Consider the following 22,246-nt stretch of genomic DNA (forward strand, 5'->3'; position numbering starts at 1 on the left):
CTTGGATCAAATGAATAAACAACATTCAACAAATGCTGTTGTGCTCTTACTACTCACTGAGCTATTTAATATCCAATTTAAGATGACAGTGGTTCCTAGTCTCCAAGGTATCAAAATAAGATTGGTTTGAATCCCTAAATCCATGTCCTTGGAAAGTCCATATTCCTCTGCCCTTAAAGGAAAGTGAAATTTAGAAGGGGAGATAAGCAACGTTAGGGATGATTGCAATGTAGGAGTAAAGCAAAGGATACGCAGAAGAAAGAGGAAAGTATTTTGAGAAGGAAGAGGCATGCTTCCAGGCGGAAGAATTGGGGAATGCTTCTTGGAACTAGGGAGATGTATTTAGATGAAGGAAGAGTATAAATTATGGACCGAGGAAATAGTGTGATCAAGGACATGGCGGCAGGAACAGGAAAGAATTGTTCTTTGGTCTGACTGGAGTTTCTGGTGTGTGGAATCGAGTGGTGAGGAAACAAGAGAAGGCCAGATTTGGGGACTTTGCAAGTGAAGGATTTTGCCCTTTAATCTGCAGTCCTTGGAGAAATCACCCGGTTGTCCTGCAACATAAAGACTTGTTCTTACAATGTAATGGGTACAGGCAGATGTTGAGTTATAACTATGCACACCTGAAGCCTGTATAATGTTCTAAACCAATGTTGCTTCAATATATGAAATTAAAAAGATTTGTCCTTATCACCTGACACTAAAGACATTTGTGGGAGGTGCCTTGTTTGAGGACCTGTTTCTGATTCTTTGGGCTCACAGCTGGGAGGGGGCGACCCTGTTCTCATTCCAGGCCTCATGGACTAGCTTGTTTCACATTTAGGGTTTGGTCCCACCTCCTAGTCCTTTCTGAAGGAAAACAGCGCAATTTTCCCGTCCTGCTTGACTGTTTCCTTAAATAAGTGTCTTTGCAGAAAGGCAGTGTGGGACCCGAGGAAAAACAAGATTCAAAGCCAGAAGGCCTCAGAACTGGGACCAGCTCAACTGGTTAGTAAAACCTCAGTTTACTCAACTATACTCTACATTTTCTCTCAAGATTGTGATTAGCACAAAGACAATTGATGTTTTAGAAAGTGTTTTCCAAATGATAACAATTGTTTCATATAAGTATGAACTATGTCCTTAAAATTTCAAGCCAGAAAGGACATTCAGAGCTTAGCTTCTACAAAATGCTCTCTTGCATTTCTTAACTGAAGCCTGGTGGAGTGGGCTAATTAAGGGGCTGAATTAGGGATATAGTCCAGGTGTTCTGACTCTGAAGGCTGGGTCCTTTCAGCCTCAGGACAGATTAACCTCATTCTGAGGTTCAATGAAATCCTTTGTCCTTTCTCTTCCTGGGAAATAAACTGCAAAAGCTGCAACTCTGAGTCATCCATTGAGCTCATATTGATCTCCAAAGTCTGGTTGTTTTGTGACTTTTCCCAAATTCCATTCTCTGGGTGTGGGAGGGAGGTCAGTCCTGCCTCAGCCTCCCTGCTTCATGTCATGGGGAATTTTCTTATTTGTTTTCCTGTCAGTGCCACACAGAATGCACCAAAGCCTGCGTTTAAGCAATAACCAGCTTGAAGTTTATGAAATAAAAGATTGATATCAGCTTCATGAAACTCAGGCAAAAGCAATATCTTTTCTATATCTTGCTATGCCTTTAACTCCAGGAACTTTCATACTCGGTGGCCACTGAAAAATGAAACAACAATAATAATAATGACAATAATAAAAAAAGGTGCTATCTCCCAAGAACCCCCATTTTGAGTAATGTTGTCTTTAATTTCTTTATTGATTTAACGACAAGGGAAGATTAGACTTACTACTTTCTTCAGTTTCCAAATGCATTTTACTTTTAAAAGGAAGATCTTAACACACAGCTTAAAGGTTAACATTTTCTTTGTCACCTGGCTTGTTTATGCAGTGGGGGCCTGAGCAGCTGAAATGGATGGTCACGGCTTACAAGGAAAGTAAAAGTCAGGAGATGAGAGAGAGATTTGCTTTCTTTATGAGATAAAACATTCTGGAATGTAAGTCAGCTTTATACCTGGTCTTCTCGAAGGTCATTTTATTTCACAGGGTGGACTATTTATCTGCACACTGGAATCACAAGGGCCTGTAGTTAAGTATAGGATTTAACATCTATGACCTGACATAATTTGAGTTCAAACTTCCTACCCGCCTTTTTTTTTTAAAAAGATTTATTTTATTTACATAGAGAAGAACTGGATTATAGGCCACAGGTGCGGGGGATGAGAGGATTTACCAGAGACAGAGTGGGAAGCAGAACAGGTGGATCGACTGAAATACACTGCTGAGGGGAGCAGTGGATGAGACAGGAGAGGTCTGCTGCACCATGTGTGTAGCTCCCTGGCCGGGGATCGAACTCAGGCTGCAGCTGTGGCAGTGCTGAGACTTAACCTCTAGGCCACCAGGGAGGCCCCAAACTTCCTCCTCTTATCTCCTCCTATTACTTAGCTCTCCAAATCTGATGAGCTGGTCAAACTGGACTCTTGCCATTTTCCATGCAATTATTTTGAATTTTATTTTTATCCAAGCAATGTTTCCTCTTTAAGTGTTCAGTCCGCTTACCTTTCATTGGGTTTGACCATCTTGCTGTTTGTTTTCTATTCGTCTGTTCCTTGTTCCCTTTTACCTCCGGTACTGCATCTTTTAAGATTAACTGAGATTTTAAAAATGTGTTATTTTATCTTCTCTAATGGCAGATTTAAAGCCCTCTCTGCTAATACCATCATCTCTTTCATTTCTGTATCTGTTTCCATCGATTGATTTTTCTTTTGGTAATAGGTCACATTTTCGTGCTTTTTCATACAGCTGGTGAATTTTGATTGTGAACTAGATGCTGCAGCATTGGTTGTCTGCAGCTCCTTGTCTTCCTTGACGGGGGTGTTGAGTTTTGTTCTGGCAGCCAGTTCATTTACCGGTGGATCGGGTTGACCTTTCATGGTTTATTTTATGTTCATGGTGAAAAGGGGAAGAAAGTGATTTAATGTTAGAGGAACATTTAGAGGCCAAATCATCTGGAATTTGTAAGTAATGAGTCTGCATTTTATTATAAATAATCAAGAAGCCATTAGACAATTTGAAGTTAAAGAATGATACACTCTGATTTATCTTTTATAAAAGATTATTTTCTTGATACAGTTAAATAAATATTTATTGAAGACCCCTTAAGAGACAGGACATGTAATAGGCACTGGAAAGCAGGCCATGAAATGAATAAATAGGATGCCCTGGGCCTTGAAAAGCTCAGCGCATCACTGGGGCTATTGTATGTAAATGTGATTGAAGCAAGAATAGGGCAGTGTTAGGAGACAGACCTGGTACCCAGGGTTGGCTTCCTGGAGGAAGGTACTTTCAGCTGGCTCTTAAAAAATGAAAAAGGACACTTGTCTTCGTGAAACAGGAAAGCCATCAGAGGCAGGTAGCACGCATAGTGTGGAGGCATGCCTCAAGGAAAGGGCATGGGGAGTGTGGAGAAACAGCTCAGTTTTGGAGAATGTACAGTGGGAAGCTTTTTGCCCCCTCCCTCCTGCCTTGACTTTGTCATCCACACCAGCCTGAATTCCACATGGACAAGCATTTCCACCCATTCTTCAGGGTTTAATTCAAATACCATCTCTTCCCTGAAGTTTTTCTGGTGCTCAGAGAAGTGACTGTTGTCTCCACTGATAGTGTTTTCACACACAACTTACCTGTGTTTCAGCTCAGAGTCCATTAGAAATTGGCACATACTAAACGGCCAATGAATAGTTATTGAGCAAATTCAATAAATCTCCCTGGATGATAATTTCTAAGCTTACTATCAATCTTATCTTCTTTGTCTAGACTGATATCTTTTGACCACATTGTGCTCAGTCTTTCAAGAGTTGCCTTCAGCAATGAGGCAGCCATAATTTTTATTTGCTCCAAACCATGCTCATAGACCCCTTTTGATTTAAACCACGGGGCATTTACTTTTTCTTCATCTTGTATCAAGTCTCTGGTACTTTGGATCTTAAAACTGTAAGAGCTCTTAAAAATCATCTGGTTCAGGGGCCTCCCTGGTGGCACAAGGGGTTAAGACACAGCACTATGAAGCTATCTGTAGCCGCGGCAGCACAAGTTCAATCCTGGCAGGGAGGTGACCCACACGGCGCAGCAGACCTCTCCTGTCTCATCCGCTGCTCCCCTCAGCAGTGGATTTCAGTCAATCTGCCTGTTCTGCTCCCCACTCTGTCTCTGGTGAATCCTCTCACATCCCCCCCACCCCTGCATCTCTGGCCTGCACCCCAGCTCTATTTTTTTGAAGATTTATTTATACAAGCATTGGGGTACAGGCCATGGGCAGTGAAGGGTGAGAGAATTCACCAGAGACAAAGCAGGGAACAGAACAGGCAGAAGGGCCGAAGTACACTGCTGAGGGGCGCAGCGGGCGAGACAGGAGGGGTCCGCTTCGCCTGCACCCCAGCTCTTGTATGCATAAATACATAAATCTTACAAAAAATCATCTGGTTCATTGTGCCTCAAACTTGGCAGTACATTAAAATCACAAGGGGGACTTCAAGAAAATATCTCTGCCTGGGATCCTCTCTCTAGAGATGCTGATTTAATTGCCTGGCTTGGGCCTGGGCATTCTATTTAAAAACAACAACAGACAAAATGAGCCCTGGGTGATTCTAATTTAACTGTAGCCAGACTGCTGCAGGTGGCTCCCCCTGGAGGGGGTTGCTGGTGAGGATAGATCACCCCAGGAGAAATGTGAACAAAGTGTCAGGGAGTGGGTGGGGTTGAGACTGATCTGAGGGCTGGCAGAAGGGGCTCCAGGATTCCAAGGTCAGGATTTCAGTGTTTTTGGATCTCCAGCCATTCCCAGGTCAGCCATTTCTGCCCCCACCACGCCGATCTTCCAGAAGGCTGTTGTGCGTCTCTCAAGGACGCAGAAAGGCCTCCAGCAGTCAACCTCGGAAGAAATGTTCTGAGGCTTTGCAGGTAGCAGAGTGACTGAAACTGTTCCCGGTTTTGCTGCTGTTACGATCTGGAAGGAAAAGGCAAAAGACCCGGAGCCGGGCCCTGTGCTGAGCTGCGTGAGTGGGGCCGTTTGTCAGGTCGTTCAGCCGCTGCAGCTGCTATTTTGAGATCAATTTTCTGGTGCCATGCTGGGGCAGCCCGGCATCTCCGGAGTGTCTCCTGTTGTGTCTTCTGGTATCTTCCTGACTTGGAAGCCGGCCTATAATCTGGCTGCTACCTGCTCCAGGCCCGCAGTGGCGGGAAGACGCCATGTCGGGAGTGAGGCCACCATTTGGGAGAGGGACTCTGTGTCCTCAGTGACAGGAAGGTGCCATCTAAGGAGACTTTGTGTCTAGGGCTTTGAAACACTGGACACTGCTTCGAGTGAGGTAAAAGGCCATTTATGGCCTCAGTGACTCTGTTTTCCTTTGTTAAGTAAATCCCATTATTGTTGTTCTCTGAACCTGAGTAGTCTTGCCGTTGTGTGTGCAGGTGAAGGACTCAGTGACTGATGCCAGCAGTGATGGCCGAAGGCACCCCAGGGCAGGCAGCTCCTGGATCCCCATGGGGCCAGCTGTGGCTCCTCCAGCTGCAGGCAGCAGAGATGGCCTGGCCCGGGGATTTGGTGCTTGATGCGTGGAATGAACTGATCAGGTGCAAGCTATGAGCTGATTTGTAGATGGTCCAATCAGTCATAGGATTGAAACCCAGCTAATCAGACTGTAGGTGAAGGGACTCTAAGAGAGGAGCTAAGGCATGTGGGAAGTGAGCGTGGGACCCCTGCACTCCCTGGACTCTGAGATGTGTGCTCTGCCTGACACTCTGGGAAGGATACTCTTCCTGGCCTCTGAGGAGACTCAACTCCTGCACACTCTGAGACTTGCTTGGATGGGTTTCAGTTGCTTGGACTGGATGCTGTCAGAAGCGTTTAGCAGCTGACCTCCAAAGGGAGGAGCCGAAAAGCTTCACAGAGGCCCAGCCACTGCACCTGCCTCTGCCCTGCCTCTGATATTGCCTGGTGGGAACACCAGAATGTGCTATTGGTTGTTGGTGTGGGCCAACACCTCACAAAGAGCTGTAACTCTAATGGCCAGGTGACCGGCACTAATGGCCTGTGCTGCCCACCACGGTGACTGGCACCATGTGTACGGGTCACCTCTGAGAGCTGTAGATCATCCAGCAGCACCTCCTGCTGCCACTGCCTCTGCTGCTGTCCACTGTCCGATGCTGTCCATCCCAACCTTCAGACTGTGGCTGGGGCTGCTGTGGCATCATCCCAGCAGCCCTGCCTGTGAGCACCTCCAGCTGGTCACTTGGCTCCCTGCCGTCTGTTGCTGGCATGCCACGACCTCCGGTCCCTCGTTGACAGGACGGTGCCATCGTGGGTGAGTGTCTTCTGTTTAGGGCTTTTCGGCACTGTCTGCGATGACATAGCGGTCACTTGTGGCCTTGCAAACTCCTTGTTTCTCCTGTTTGTTGAATGAACCCTGTTGCTGTTCCCTGAGCTGAGTGGTCTTGCAGTTGTGCACACAGGTGAGAACCCACAGACAGCGGCCTGTCCACTACTGTGCACTGCCCTTCAATGGCCCCCCTGTTGCCTGTTTCATGCTGACTAAACTGGTTGCCTTTTCTCATTACCAACTTAGGAACGGTCAGTGCTCTTTGGATTTTGAACTCCCCTCACACCCCTCCCCCCCCATTTCTTAAGAGAAAAAAATCCATGTTCTCTAGGGCCGGGTGGACTTAGGTTTGGGGGACAGCGTTTGTTGTCACGACCATCTCCAACTTCTGTTCGCAACGGAGAAGCTTTCACTTGTCCCAGTTTGATAATTACTTGGCCACAATTTCAGTGGAATAATTTTACAAGGGCCAACGTGTATGAGATTGTCTCACTGTCAAGGTTTTTGTGAGGACTGAATGAGATAATACCTAAAGCATTTAACCTTGAGCTTGTGGCGCCGGGTGTACTCAATAAACAGTAACAATCAGCGATGTTATTGTTATCATCATAATTACTGATCAGAGCTGTTACAGCCCTAATTAACAGGGTGTGGTAATGGCATATATTTTGGCATCTTTGAGTTATTGTACCAAGTACCTTTGCAAACACAGTTCGTATTTACCCTTTATTTTACCTCTGCCATGGATATTATAATCTGTAGTTTACAACTGAGTAAAGTGTAAATATGTTGCTTAGTCTCACTCGTAAATGATGGACATGGGTTCAGGTCTCAGTCAGGTTGGTCCCCACGATTGTGCTTTTATTCATAATTGACTGCCTGGTTTTGTCACCGTATCTAGCAGGAGTAATGGGGAGGTAATGGAAAGCTTAGGCTTTCTGTTGCATTGTTTATAGGTTAAGTCAGCGTCCCAAGGGACAGCAATCTTAACTGTCCTCAAAATGGGCATTTCTGCTCAGCCTGTTCTAGCCTCACAACACACACAGGCCTTGTCAGTCAGGCTGGTACCTGGTCTTCCCTGTGTGTGCTCATTCCTGTCTCTGCCTTTGGTTTTATTACTCGCACCACCTGTGATACTCTGTCCTCCTCTTCCTTCCTCTCCAAATATTTCTGATTTCTTAAGGTCCAACTGATGCCCTCTCCTCTGTGACATTTTCTACAGCTACCACGAGCTGTGTAGACCTCTCTGTTCTCTGAATTCCTATTGCAAGCAAGCTCTCACCATGCAGCTAAATACTTGTCTTAGTTAATAGCCTTTTGTTAAAAGTAGCAAACACCTCTCAAACTAGTTTATGCATATGAAGAGAATGTACCAGAAGGACACAAGGCTATTTCCTGAAACTCAGGGGCAGGTCTCATACCTGGGTCTTATGAAGGACTTGACCTGGCCAGCACCCCTTCATCCCTCTTATCTTTTTCTAGATCAAGTATTTAAAGACAGGAATTCCAGAGTAACGGGAGGGACAATCTTATGCACCCATGTTGATTGGGCTTAATTTAGTGTTCGCTGGGCTCCACCCCAAAGTTAACCCAACGCCCTCGATATGCAAATGCGATCATGGATTGTTCCTTCCTGTAGAGACTGTCAGTGGCAGACAATGTCTGCTTTCAAGAGCCTGAAAGTTACCAGAGTTGCAGCTAGAGTGAGACCAGCTGACTCGGGGCTAGGGACGGTGTCATCTGGACAGCCCCAGGAGAGTGATAAAGGGGCTGAGTCACTGACCTGATTGCTGTATGAAGGTTATTTCCACAGACCCAATCTGGTCCTGCCAGTGAAAAGTGGATTGAATGGAATTATTAATTAGTAGTTCATCATGACTTTAGCCCTGCCTTTGTATGCATAGGCTCAGAATGCAGCAAGTGGTTTGATTTCCCTCTCTTTCAAGTCTGAGCTTGTGGGGAAGGGAAGATAAATTGCCAGACAAAGCCAGATTGCAGAGGGCAGTCTGTCACAGCTTCCAGGGAGTCATAAAGGGCGTCATCTTTATCATAAATCATAACTGTGCATGAACTTAAATGCACATTACGGAAGCTGAAATCTAGCCTAAAATGGTGCATTTTTGTTTCAGTAGCACTTGATTATTCTTGTGATGTTATTATTATGATCCTAACGACTGCAAATTGCGAGTATATAGAGGTGGCTTGTCCGAAGAGCTATGTCTTGAAATCAAGAATGACGGAAATTATTTGCTGTGAGCGCCCGCTTGGAGGACACAGGGTCAGGTGGCATCCCGCCAGGGATCTCAGTGTGCTGGGGAGAGCGTGGCCACTTCCAACTGGGGGAGAGATGCTATGGAAAGAGATCTCATGCCAAGCTTTGCTGCTAAACAACAGCAAGACTTTGGATCAGTCCCTTCACCCCCATCCCCATTCTGAGGCTCTGTGACACCACACGGTCACATGTAGCTTCACAGTGGTGGCCCCATGTAAGGCAGTGATCCTAACAGCTGACACCCCACAGCTAGCTATGCAGTGGACTATAATGGCCAGGTTTGTGTGAACACTCAGAGGTCCACACAAAGAAACCCCCTGAGATGCTTTTCTCAGGATGTATCCCGTCCTTAAGCTGTTCAGTTCTGTGGCAAGTTTACGTTGCCATGCCCATCCATTTGGTAAATTGTCTTCCTTCAACTTTCTGCTGGACAGTCACTTCATGATACCTTGCCCTGGTTTCTCCAAATAGAACAGGTGACGAAGGACAAGCATCAACCTTTACTGAAAAACTGCAGGGACAAAGGGAGAATACTTGCTATTTCACTTTTTTCCCTCTTAGTAATTAGTTTTATAATTGCTTAGAACTATGTTGGCACCAGTAAACAAAGGTTTGCCATTTTATTTTATTTTTTATTTTTAAAGATTTATTTATTTATGCATATAAGAACTGGGGCACAGGCCCACAGGGGGGTGGAGATTGAGATGATTCACCCAGAGATAGAGTTGGGAGCAGAGCGGGCAGACTGACTGAAATACACTGCTGCTGGGAGCAGTGGGTGAGACAGGAGAGGTCTGCTGTGCCATGTGTGTTGTTCCTCGGCTGGCCAGGGATTGAACTCATGCTGCAGTGGCTGCGGATAGCTTCACAGTGCTGTCCTTAACTACTTGAGCCACCAGGGAGGACCAGGTTTGCCATTTTAGAAGCATGCCTGAGGGGCCTCCCTGGTGGCGCAAGGGTTAAGACACAACCTATGAAACTGTCCGCAGCCACTGCAGCACAAGTTCAATCCCCCAGCCAGCTAGGGAGCAACCCACATGGCAAAGCAGACCTCTCCTAACTCGCCTGCAGCTCCCCTCAGCAGTGTACTTCAGTCAATTTGCCTGTTCTGTTCCCAACTCTGTCTCTGGTGAATCCTATCACCCATCCCCCACACCTCTGGCCTGTACCCTAGCTCTTGTATGCATAAATAAAATATTAAAAGAAGTAAATAGAAGCATGCCTGAGTTATAGCAGATTACTTGGCCTTGACAAGTGCTAGGATTATGTGGCAACAATAACATATAATGCCTCATGTCCCTGGGCTTGATTTGTCAGCTCTCCCTGTAATGTTCTCACACAGTCAGATGATTGCTGCTTGCCAGGGGCCTCAGCCATGGGGGGAATGCATTGGTTAAGCTGATAAGGAGATCATTTAAAGCAGAATGTCATCTTCACCCCCTGGGACAAGAAGGCAGAAGCCATCCTCCCACCTTTCAAAGCCACTAGGACCTGAGTCCCATTTGAAGGGCCAGCTCAAAGATGTCTTTTAAATTTCTTGTGATAGATGCATGTCACTAACAGGAAATTGCCAGCTCAGAACATGGGCTTAGCAGTGCATTATCATTTGGGAGGACCAATACCACATAGAAATTGGAACTCAGCGAAAGAAAAGGATGGTTTCCCTTGCAGCTGACCTTTTTTTGTTTAAAAATCAACTTTATTGAGGGCCCCCCTGGTGGCGCAAGGGGTTAAGTCTCAACACTATGAAGCTCTCAGCAGCCCTGCACCACTGAATTCAATCCCTAGCCAGGGAGCTGACCCACATAGCACAGCAGACCTTGCCTGTCTTGCCCACTGCTCCCCTCAGCAGTGTAATTTCAGCAGATCTGCCTGTTCTGCTCCCCACTCTGTCCCTGGTGAATCCTCTCACCCCCAACACCGTACCTCTGGCCTGTACCCAAGTTCTTATATGCATAAGTAAATAAATCTCTTAAAAAATCAACTTTATTGAGATTTATGTACAATGGAATACGTTCATTTTTAAGTGTACAATTTAGTGTTTTGGCAAATACATGTACCCCTTTCTTCACTCCTCTCTCCTCTTCCTCCTCCTCCTTTTTATTTCATTATTTAGGGCCTTTGGTACAATGGTGATGGCGGTGGTACTGGGGTATATTCTTGCCTTGTTCCCAGTCTTAGGAATAAAACATTTAACCTTTTGCTATTTAATATGATGTTAGCAATAGAATTTTCATAGATGCTTTGCTATTAGAGATTCTCTTCTATTCCTAGTTTATTCAGAATTATTATTATAAATTGTTGAACTTGATAAAATGATTTTTGCACTCAAGCAAATGATCATAATTTTTTTCTCTTATTCTGCTAATATGCTGAATTGTATTGGTTGGTTTTAAATATTAACCCAAACTTACATTCCTGGGAAAACTTGCATTTGGCCTTTTAAGAAATACATTTTTTAAAAATCACTTTCTTAATTTTTAAAAAATAATTGAAACATCCATGTTCACAAGGACTGTTGAGCTGTTGTTTTTTTCTTCAATATATTTGTTTTTTGGTATCTGAGTAAGTTGGCCTCATAAAATGATTAGAGAAGTGTTCCTTTCTCCTGTATTTTATGAAAGAATTTGTTTAACATTGTATTATATTCTTAAATATTTAATAATGCTCACCAATAATGCTATCTGGAGCTTTCATTTCCCTTTGTAGAAATGTTTTATAATATGATTTTTATTTCTTTAATATGTATGGGGTTGTAAACTTTTTTGTTTCTTGTGAGACTTTAGTCTTTCTTGGAATTCTCTTTTTCTAGGAATTTTTTTCATTGCATGTAAATTGTTGGATATAATGAAATGACATTTTCCACAATATTAGCTTTCTATTCTTTTGACGTCTGTAGGATGTGTAACAAATTCCCCTCTTTCATAACATCAGTAGTAATCCTCCCTCCAAACATAGGTAGTAATATTAAACAAATGGAATGTTTTAAACAAAACCATAAATAATTTGTGTTTTATTCCCATTGATATACCCAGAAGTTTATAAATGGTACTGAAATTTTTTTTTTTAAAGATTTATTTTTTATTTATTTATACATGCACTGGGCACAGTCAGCAGTGCGGGAGGGTGAGAGAATTCACCAGAGCCAGAGCGGGGAGCAGAGCAGGCAGAAGGACCGAAGTACACTGCTGAGGGGAGCAGCGGGCGGCAGGAGAGGTCTGCACGCCATGGGGGACCCTCCTCCGGTGGCCGGGGAGCAGCCGGGGATCGAACCGGCGCTGCAGAGGCCGCGGGCAGCTTCGCAACCCAGCGCTCCACCGCTGCGCCACCGGGGAGGCCCGGTACTGAGATTTTCAATGAAATAATTTTGATTATATTGAATTTCTCTACTTGACCATTTTTATGTATTGATTCCTGCTTGTCTTTAATTTTTTCTTAGTTTTATTTACCTTAGGGCCTAATTTGCTTAATTTTCTCCACTCTTGAAAGAAACTTGCACGATTGATTTTATACCTTTATTTTTTTCACTGTAATCGTTCAGAGTTTCTATTTCTGTGGCCCTTGAATTGCACCATACATGTTTTGGTAAGCTGTGTTTGTATTTCCATTTTATTTCAGCTCTTTCCCCCTCATTCTTTTGTGATTTCTTCTTTGACACACAGATTACTTAGAAGAATTTAGTTTAAATTTCAATTATGTGGAGATTTTCAAAATGTCTTTTATTAATTTCTGATTTAATTGTGTTTAGGTCAGAGAATGTACTACATTTGATTTTAGTCTTTCAAAAGGTAGTGATTCTTGTTTTATGGCTTAGAACCTGGTTTGCTGTGGTGAAAGTTACATCTGAAATAAAGGGAATGTAGATTCTGAGGTTTTGGGTGAAATGTTCCATAAATATCTATTAGATCAAGTTGATTGTAGAATACATCAAGCGATAGAATAAGTCATGGCGATTTTGCTTCTGGCCATAATAAAATCGCCTTTATTTACATTAGCCAATACATGCTACAATTAAACCAGATTGAAACAAGTCCCCAAAGCCAGCATTCGCCAAATTTAACACTGATCCATATTTAAAGATTGTCCCTCATCCAGTGCTTTCAGCTAGTTCCTTGCTAACAAAAAAGGTAATTTTTCTTTTGGGCCATTGACAGTAAAACAAGTCCCAATACTGGCGCTGATACAGTGTAGAGCATTATATTTAAAAATGCCAGAGAAAAATTTATAACTTCTGATAGTACATTTTATATATAGAGGTAAATATACATTTCCTATATTTATTTTTATGTATAATCATAATTCAGGAATTGTTATGTAATAAGGGAATTATGGTTAAGATAGGAAGTTTCTTACCTCCATGTAATCATACAATCTCATCAAAAATCACTCTAATTGACTAGTTCTTAAAATGTGTTTTAAATAATCTGATCTGTGATCAAGTTCATTGACTAAGTAAAATACATTCTGCATTAAATGATAATGGAGATAGTGGTGGCTGAGGAAAACAAAGAAAGAAAAAATAAGAGAGCATGAAAACTATTTAGTTTTTTAAATTTTTTTACACTTTTTTTTTTTTTAAAGATTTATTTATTTATGCATTCAAGAGCTGGGGTACAGGCCAGAGGTGTGTGTGTGTGCGGGGGGTGAGAGGATTCACCCGAGACACAGTGGTGGACAGAACAGGCAGATTGACTGAAGGGGAGCAGCGGGCGAGTCAGGAGAGGTCTGCTGCACCATGTGGGTTGCTCCCTAGCTGGCTGGGAATTGTACTCATGCTGCAGTGGCTGCGGATAGCTTCATAGGTTGTGTCTTGACCCTTGCACCACCAGGGAGGCCCCTTTTACACTTTTTATTGATGTTTAATTTTACTAAATGATGCATACTTGTGTCATACACTCTTGTGTGTATAGTATATAAAATAATTAAAATACATGACAAAGACAGCATAAAGGATAGGAGGAAGTGGTTGGAAATAAATTGTCTAAAATGTCCTTAACAAATACAACTCAACTATTGATATATTTCCACTGACAGCTTTTATTATGAATTCTATGTTATTTATTTATTTTTTAAAGATTTATCTATTCATGCATACAAGAACTGGGGTACAGGCCAGAGGTGTGGGGGGTGAGAGGATTCACCAGAGACAGAGTGGGGAACAGAATTGGTAGATTGACTGAAATACACTGCTGAGGGGAGCAGCAGGCGAGGCAGGAGAGGTCTGCTGCGCCATGTGGGTAACTCCCTGGTAGGGGATCGAACTTGTGCTGCAGTGGCTGCGGATTGCTTTATAGGTTGTGTCTTTTTTTTTTTCCCCACCCCACTGTCCAGAAGCACCCCTGGCAAGAGCACAGTGAGGTGCTGCCTGCTCCTGTGGGGAGGCTCCCGGGTGCTCTGGTCCACAAGCGAAGCCTGGAGGCCACAGGCTGGCCAACAGGGATTAGGATGGACCTTTTATAGGTTGTGTCTTAACCCCTTGCACTGCCAGGGAGGCCCTGTAATGTGTGTTTTAACGAAATAAAAAATTGAAAAAAAAGGCTATTTTGAAGACTGAGGAATTTACATGTGGAAAAACATAAATCTTATAAAATCTTCTATTTTAAAATATTAAGAGGGGCACAGAATTTTTATTATTTTGCTGGTTACTCTGATGTTTTAATGCCTTTATTCAGTTTTCCCAGAGGGTAGTATTTCTCAGTATTCAGTCTTTAATGGCAGCAGAAAGCAATGATTGGAGCCAACGGCAGGCAGATGTCCTATACACATCCTGAAATAATGACTCTTCAAACTTTTAAAAAGTTTGTAGGGAATATATCAAAATATTAACCTTAATACCAATTTCAATTAATTTCTAGTTCTCTTTGTTCTGTCTGTATTTTCCAATTTTATCTAACATCCATTCCTTCAGTACTCAAAACAAGCAAACCTGCCTCATAAAATTAAAGACATAAGCTTTGCCAAATTAATCTTGCCATAAATTACTGGCATTATTAATATTTGATAATTCACTAAGCCAAGTCCTTGACACAGAGTAGAACCAATCTTTTCTGAGGGACAGAAATGAACTGTAAACTGGCTTATCTCTTGGTCCATGTAACGGGAAGTTTACTGATCAATCTGAATTTAGCATGCTGAAAAAAGAAAAGTCAAATTCTCTAGTCTATTTACTATGCAAAGGAAAATCTGCTATTAAGTTGCCATAATATAGCATATGGAGAAAAATCAAAGACACATCAAACAAACAGCAGATCAAAGTTGAGATTTGTTCCAGTGCCAGCAGCGGCTCGTGCTGTCTGGGTGACTTTATCACAGAGTTGCCTCTTTTAAAGAAATGGCAGCAAAAATTTTTTTGGCTTAATTCCCCATACTCACGTTCTTTTTTTGCAAAATACATTCCTTTGTCTTGTATGCCTTTTCGTAGCTACCATTCCCCCAACTTCACTTCTACACTGTCTATTAGTTTTATATTGAAGGTGTAGCTTGGAGAATGTCTATGCTTGGACAGAGATCATGATACACTATTTCTTATGAAACACAGTTTCAGTTTTATTATGATAATCTCCATCTGTTTTCCAAAAACACTAATGTAGATAGTGTTACCAGGTCTTCTGTGGGAGAAAATTTTCTATAATCTACTGTGCTGCTCCAGGTGGCTGAGGATTTATTGTGAAGAGTTTCCCAATGTATGTGACCAAGGAGATATATAAGTGTGCCTATGTGGGCGTGGGTGTAAATCACACATTGCATAGCGTAGAAGTGGGGATTCCAAGAAAATCTTTGTCAAATGTTGATTTGAATTCTAAAACTCTAAAACCTACAAGGGCTGGACAGAAATTACAAATGAGAGGGTCTCTGGCACAGTGGGTGGGTGGTTCTTCAGAACTGGGCAAACCCCACTCAGCCCAGCTGACTAACATTGAACTGCAGCCTCGTGGCTTCCTTTCAGATCTTCTGAGGTTTCAAGAGAAGTGCTCCAACTTTTATAAAAAATGCCTGAAGTTTTAGGAGTTGGAAAATAATTTGAATATTTTTAAAAACACAAGTTGTCACACTTGCCAACTAGATTCACCCCGTAGGCTGATGGCTTGCCAACTCTGAGGACCAGGCATCTACCCCTTAACACAAAGGGCTGTGTGACCTGCTATATTGCAGAGGGCCTTGTGTGAGTTTAAAACATGCATTGTGTTGTATAGTGCTTCCAGTATGTAATTATATGTAATTAATACATACAGTGTATGTATTAATTCATACACTGAATACTACATATAGTGTTAAGTACTCACACCTAAAGTATTTGAACCTTTACCGTAGGAAGTCAACTGTTAACTAAAATTTAAGGTTAGAAAGTAGAGAAATTAAAAAGAATAAGTATATCACTCATGGTCAAAAGTTACTAGTTGTGATGGCAGAAGAGGTGGGGTTTAACCCTGGGGCTGTATTGACTCCAGATCTGTAAGCTTGACCACTGCTCCTGGAATCATAGTTCCTGTCTTCGACTAGGCCTGGGAACTTATAATAGATATTCAGTAGATACTCTTGGATTTATGGTATTGGATATAAAGTCTTTGAGACGGGGAACCATGTCTTCTATTGCCTTTGGATAGCAGAATATCTGTGTATCTATCAACCATATATCCAATTATTCTACAGAAAAGAACTGATAGAGCTGAGCACATGGTTGGTTCTCAAGAATCACTGTCTACTAGATTCTTCATGTATTACAGAAGTAATGTATATAGTGGAAAAAAAATCATCTGACATCAAGTCAGTAATTTGATCTTGTCACTTACTAGTCAGCCCCTTCCCTGGGTACTACAGACTTTAATCCATAAAGCAAGTGTGTTGGTCTAGAAACTCCATTGTTCTTTTCTAGTCCTAAGGAATCGTAACTGATGGATCTGTGTTGCTGTAGAGATCAAGCTGAGAAACGAGACTTCTTGTTTGAGTTTGGCAGTGGCTGTGTATGAATTGGGACAATGTCTGTTGCAAATAACAGAAAACAAAAGCATCTCCCACCCCAATCATCTCAAGCCAAATAGGAATACGCCAGCTCACAGGAGGGCAAAGTCCAGGGCTATTGTTGGCTTCAGACGTGACTGGGGGCCCTGTCCCCAGGTTCTCCCTTCCTCCACCCTGCAGAGGGCATGGAGGCAAAGAGCCTTGCTTTGTGTTGGCTTTATTCTCATGCTCCTCAGGGTCATAGATATCTTTGCTTCTTTTTTTTTTTTTTTTTTTTTGAGATGACATTGGTTTACAACACTGCCCATGATTTAGGGGAATAGGTTCACAAACTCTTCAGCTATAAAAACAATGAACTCCTGCCATTTGTGACACGGATGAAAATGGAGTTCCATCCAGTTATGCTATGTGAACTAAGTCAGAAGGAGTAGGACAAATTTTGGAGGATTTCACTCACATGTGGATATAGAGAAACAAAACAAGGGAACTTACCTTTGGGTTTTTAATACCGGCTATGCTCTCAAAGGTCAGTATCGGAAGATTCCCAAGTAGTATCCTTGTTGACAAGCTTGGCTGAATGGACTTTGATCTCAGACACCGGAGACAGGAAGGTATCGGAAATCGTCAGCATTGTATCCCCCTGCTTCCAAAACCCCAAATGAAAAAACCTATTGTTATCCCCACAGGATGTCATCTCGGTAGGAAGGGAGTCAATGGATTGTTTTCTGTTGCTGCAAAACCCACTTAGAGGCTTCAGACAACACCCATCTGTGATTTCACAATTTCTAGGGAGCAGGTGTCAGGCAGAGCTTAGTCAGCTCAGCTGTGCAGGGTCTGAGGAGCCTGGACCAGATGCCACCACATGGGGAAAGGAGCTGCTCGCCTCCCCGAGTTTGTTGGCAGGTTTCTTCTCTTGGTGCCTGTAAAGCCCACAGTGGCTTGCTTCTGGCTTCTTCAAGGCAAACAGGAGAGGAAATCTCTGACATCAGGGAGATCCCCTGGTCCCTCTTGAAGGGTTTTCACTTGATTATGTCTGACCCACCCAGAACAATCTCTGTTTTGATTAACTCAAAAATCAACTTATTTCAACACACACAAAAGGAGGTAATGTAAGGGGTGACTTATAGGGGTCACCTTAGGATGTGTCCAACAAGCAGCATGAGTGCAAAGTTTTTGATCAGTGTCGATAAGTACTTTCACTTACTCATATCATTTTTTTCAATTTTCATTTTCCTTGGAATTGGTAGGGGAACAGTCTGCTGCCGAAGACTTGATATCCTGCTCAAGACATTGTGTGAGTTTACATTGCTTGGTCTCCTAGTTAAACCCAAGCAACATCAAATTGCCAGTGCTCCAACACACTGTTTTTTCAAAACCCAGGGGAACACCCTGAGACATCCTGCCTTGTGGAGTAAAGGAGGTTGGTAAGGGTGCTGGGAAGACAGGGACCTGCAGAGGGTGCAGGCAGAATGGATCCAGTTTTTGGGGATCAGGTGATCTCCTTCAACAGAGAGATACAGTCTAAATTAACTTGAATGATTATATCCCCATGACTAAAAATGCTTGAAAGTAATCAAGCAGCTATTTCATCTGGTGATTAAAACACCGTTGTTATTAATACAAGTCTATTGCTGGTGGGAGTGCAAACTGGTCCAACCACTATGGAAAGCTGTGTGGAGATTCCTCAACCTGCTAAAGATGGCGCTTCCATATGATCCAGCAATTCCACTCCTAGGTATTTACCCAACGGACATAGAATCATTAATTTGAAAGGGCACCTTCACCCCTATGTTTATAGCAGCACTATTTACAATAGCTAAGCTATGGAAACAACCCAAATGCCCAAAAATAGATGACTGGATCAAGAAGATGTGGTACATATACACAATGTAATGTTACTCAGCAATCAAGAAAGATAAACTCATGCAATTTGCAGCAACATGGATGGAGCTGGAAGGGATCATGCTCAGCGAAATAAGCCAGAAAGAAAAAGAAAAATACCGGATGGTCTCACTCATAGCGGGAATTTAGAAAACCTAAATAAGGGACCAGGAAAAAGACTAATTATAATAAAGTAAAAATCAAAATCAACAAGCAACTATAAACCAGAGATACACTATGGTGAGGGGCGGGGAATAGGAGGGTTTATGGTCAAAATAAGGAGCATGGGAATTGTATGGGGCCTATAACCGACATGAAAATGCATACATTGTGCAAAAATGAAAAATGATGTAAAAATATATAAAATAATTAAAAAAATTAAAAATTAAAATAATCCCATACAAAAAACATGGAAGAAAACAATGGATTCACAATATCATAAACATTTCTTAATCTTTTTCTCATACAAAAGAAGTTTTTAAAGACACAGTTTGATTTGTTTTCTTAGGTGTGATTATTTTTAAAAAATATCACCTCTAGCTTGGAAAAAAAAGAAAAAACAAAGAGTAAAATAAAAAAAGGCGGTATTGGGTAAAAAAAATACACGCCTATTTGAATGTGTGGTTGCTTGGTTTGGCATGTTTAGGGGATGCATTCAGCATTTAGAACTCAGCATCTGCATGTTTCTAGGCTGAGACTCCAAATCCCTGAGAAGAAGAAGGTGGTAGAATGGGAAGAACCCAAGGTTCTGAAGACAGGTCCAGGATGAGTTCCAGCCTGTACTTTGCTAGTTTCGTGTCATTCATTGAAGAATGATTCCCCCTCTTTCCCTGTTTTTTATTTTTTTTTAGTTTTAGGCCCTCCATTTGTAAGTGGCCTTAGTAATACTCTAGTGGAAGATCCAAAGAGTGAACACTTGTGGAAGAGCTCCATGAAAGAGATACAACTGGATTATCAAATTATGGTAGATTTTCCATTGTTGTTTTGGGTCAAGTGATATGTTTCATTGATGATGTCAGCATAGAAAATCATAGCACCTTTCCTGGGTGCCCACAGTGCTGGGTGGTAAGGACATTCATCTGCACAATATCATAATGCCTACGTTTCACATATTCTGAATTTGAGATTTCTGCAATGCTCTGTAACTACAAAAAAGGACTTCAGAGAAATTTCCATAAATATTTAATAGGAAACATGTGCTTTTGGGGAGGAATAAAACTTGCAGATGGGCAAAAATTACAGGTAGACTCTATGGAAGTCTGTATATAACAGTAGTTTTTACCATGAAATGTTAGCAGAACTCACTCTCCTGTTTCCTGAGAACCTTCTCTTTGATCACAGAATCAAGAGCGGGCCTGCAATGAGAACCCTGCATTGATTTTTCTCCCACTGGAAAGGATGTTTCTTGATAGTTGAAGTAGGGATTCTTTAATATCTCTCTTCCTACCCACCCCCTATCAATGCTTTGTTCTAGTTTCTGGTGAATTTGGCCACAGGAAAACAGTGAATCTTGTTGTCTATAAATATAATTGATTTCAGTATGAGTTAAAGAATTCAGCCTAGAGAAAAGTGAGATGAGAGGAAAATCCTATTAGGATTATTTTCTTCATTCTTCATTCTTCTTTCTTCATGATGGGAGTGTGGGGGCTTCCTGCCAGCACACCCTTGATGACTTTGTCCAGCTGATTTTTAAATAACTCAGGTGATTGGCCTCTTTTTTTTTTTTTATTTCCCTTGGGAATTCCTTCTTAACAGAGCTGACTCTCAGGAAGTTCTTCTTGACGTAATATTATTGTGTCCAGTTTCTTCATACATTTCCCTTTATTCAGTTTCACTCCATAAAGAAATCAATAAGAATAAAAAAGGAGAAAGGAAAGCAGTTAGGAGATAAACTGGGTAGAGAAGTTGTTGGCTGCTCAGAGGAGGTAGATAAAGCTGTGCCAAGATAGATTACAAAAGTGAATACCCTTGACTGTCCTCCACCATTTTACCTACCTCTCACCTCCTATCTTTGGCAACCACCAAATCTCTGCTCTGTGTCTTTGATTTTTTTTTAGATCCTACAAATATATGAGGTCATACAGTATCTGTCTTTCTCTGTCTTATTTCCCTTAGCATAATGTCCTCAGGATCCATTCATGTTGTCCCCAATGACAGGGTATCCTTTTTAAAGGCTGAGTAATGGTCAAAAGTACAAAATTCCTGTTTAAAAATAAGTCCTGGGTGGAAGGTACAGCTGTGACTGTGGGTAATAATGCTAGGCTGCATATTTGGAAGTTGCTAAGAGAATAGATCTGAAAAGTTCCCAACACAGGAAAAAAATTGTAACTAGCATCATGATGGATGTTGGTCTAGTGTGGTCTCATTTCCGGACATGTACCAGTATTGAACTGTTTTATTGTAAGGCCTGAAACTAATATAATGCTCCATGTCAGTTATACCTCAACAAAAAGAGAAGGAATAATTGCAGGCAAATGGCTGTTGGATTGAACCTGGGGAGGCAGCAGTGGTTCAGGGTCAACAGCAAATTTCCTTCATAATTTTGAGCTTTCCCTAAATGAAATAGTGTCTCAAGATGTTAATTTCAGTAATCTTTATGGATTGGTCAATTTTTTGGGTTGCTAACTTTAAGTTGATATTTAATCCATTTCAAAAATTCTGTAGCTATTTCTGTTAACCTGCATAACCTATATTTTTAACATGGTCTCAGGGCGATTGGGGAGGGAAAGGAAGACAGCCTTACTCTTCCGTACTGTAAGTCTGCCTTCACTTTACCACACCCTCCCCCCCCCCCCACCCTAGCAAACGCCTCCATCCCTGTGGCTCCCTTGTTGATCTCAGACTCACAAAATGGTAGATTTCCAAAGGAAACACGAGAGGACAGACCGGTAGCGCATAGAGGGTTCTACTGAATCCAGAGCCAGAATAAGCACATTCACCCCCTCTTTCCTGCCTGTTGGAGAAGTCAGGAGCAAAGATCCCCACTAGGGTGTGGAGAGGATAAAGGCCTCCCATGGCATTCTTAGGTGTCCCTGGTGATATCAGTCACAGTCATGTCTGCTTTAAATATTCAAGCCTTTCTCCATTTCTCATAGTTCCCTGGACCACAAAACCAACTGTTTAACACCTCAATGACTCGCCATTGTCCTTGGAATAAAGTTCAGAATTGTCCATGTGAACAAGACCTTGCCTAACCTGGTTTGGTTTTTTGGCCTCACACCTGGCTAGTTCTGTCTCCTAGTTGAGCTTCCCACCAGCCATTTCCTCAGATGTGCCACCCTCTCTGCTAAGTGGCCTCCGAGGCTGCCATTCAGTCCTCTCCTTCCCTAACTAGTCCCCCCTCACCTGTCCCTCCCCTGCTTCATCACCACATCTTCAGGGACACCTTCTCTGTCCACCTCTACTCCCAGACTAGGTGGGGTCCCTGTCACCAGCTCTCATGGGACTTTGCCTCCAGGTTAAATGTAATTAGACACATGTCACAGGTGTATAGGTGTGTCTACACCACTAGACAGTGCACTTCCCTGTGACAGACACCTTGTCATCTTTGCTCACCATGGAATACCCAGGGCCTGCCGGTGGCTGTGCACACTGAAAACTCATTCATTTCCTCAGGAAAAATGACTGTGTGGGTGACAGCCCCAGCCCAGGGACAGGCCCACTAAGAGCAGGGTGTGATCTGTCTGGAGGTTATGGGCGGTCGTTCAAAGTCATCAGAATGATTAGCACTAATGGT

At 42.5% G+C, this 22,246-nt stretch overlaps 1 non-coding gene across 1 annotated transcript; it reads right to left on the reverse strand.

Moving 5' to 3' along the window:
• Positions 1 to 13,991: 13,991 nt before the first annotated feature.
• Positions 13,992 to 14,123, reverse strand: LOC119234961 (small nucleolar RNA SNORA52). Its single transcript, XR_005122732.1, has one exon. It is a non-coding gene; the product is annotated as a small nucleolar RNA SNORA52 (small nucleolar RNA).
• Positions 14,124 to 22,246: the final 8,123 nt, after the last annotated feature.

Source organism: Talpa occidentalis, unplaced genomic scaffold (genome assembly GCF_014898055.3).
Source record: "Talpa occidentalis isolate TD23 unplaced genomic scaffold, MPIMG_talOcc4v2.1 talOcc4.8, whole genome shotgun sequence".
NCBI lineage: Eukaryota > Metazoa > Chordata > Mammalia > Eulipotyphla > Talpidae > Talpa > Talpa occidentalis.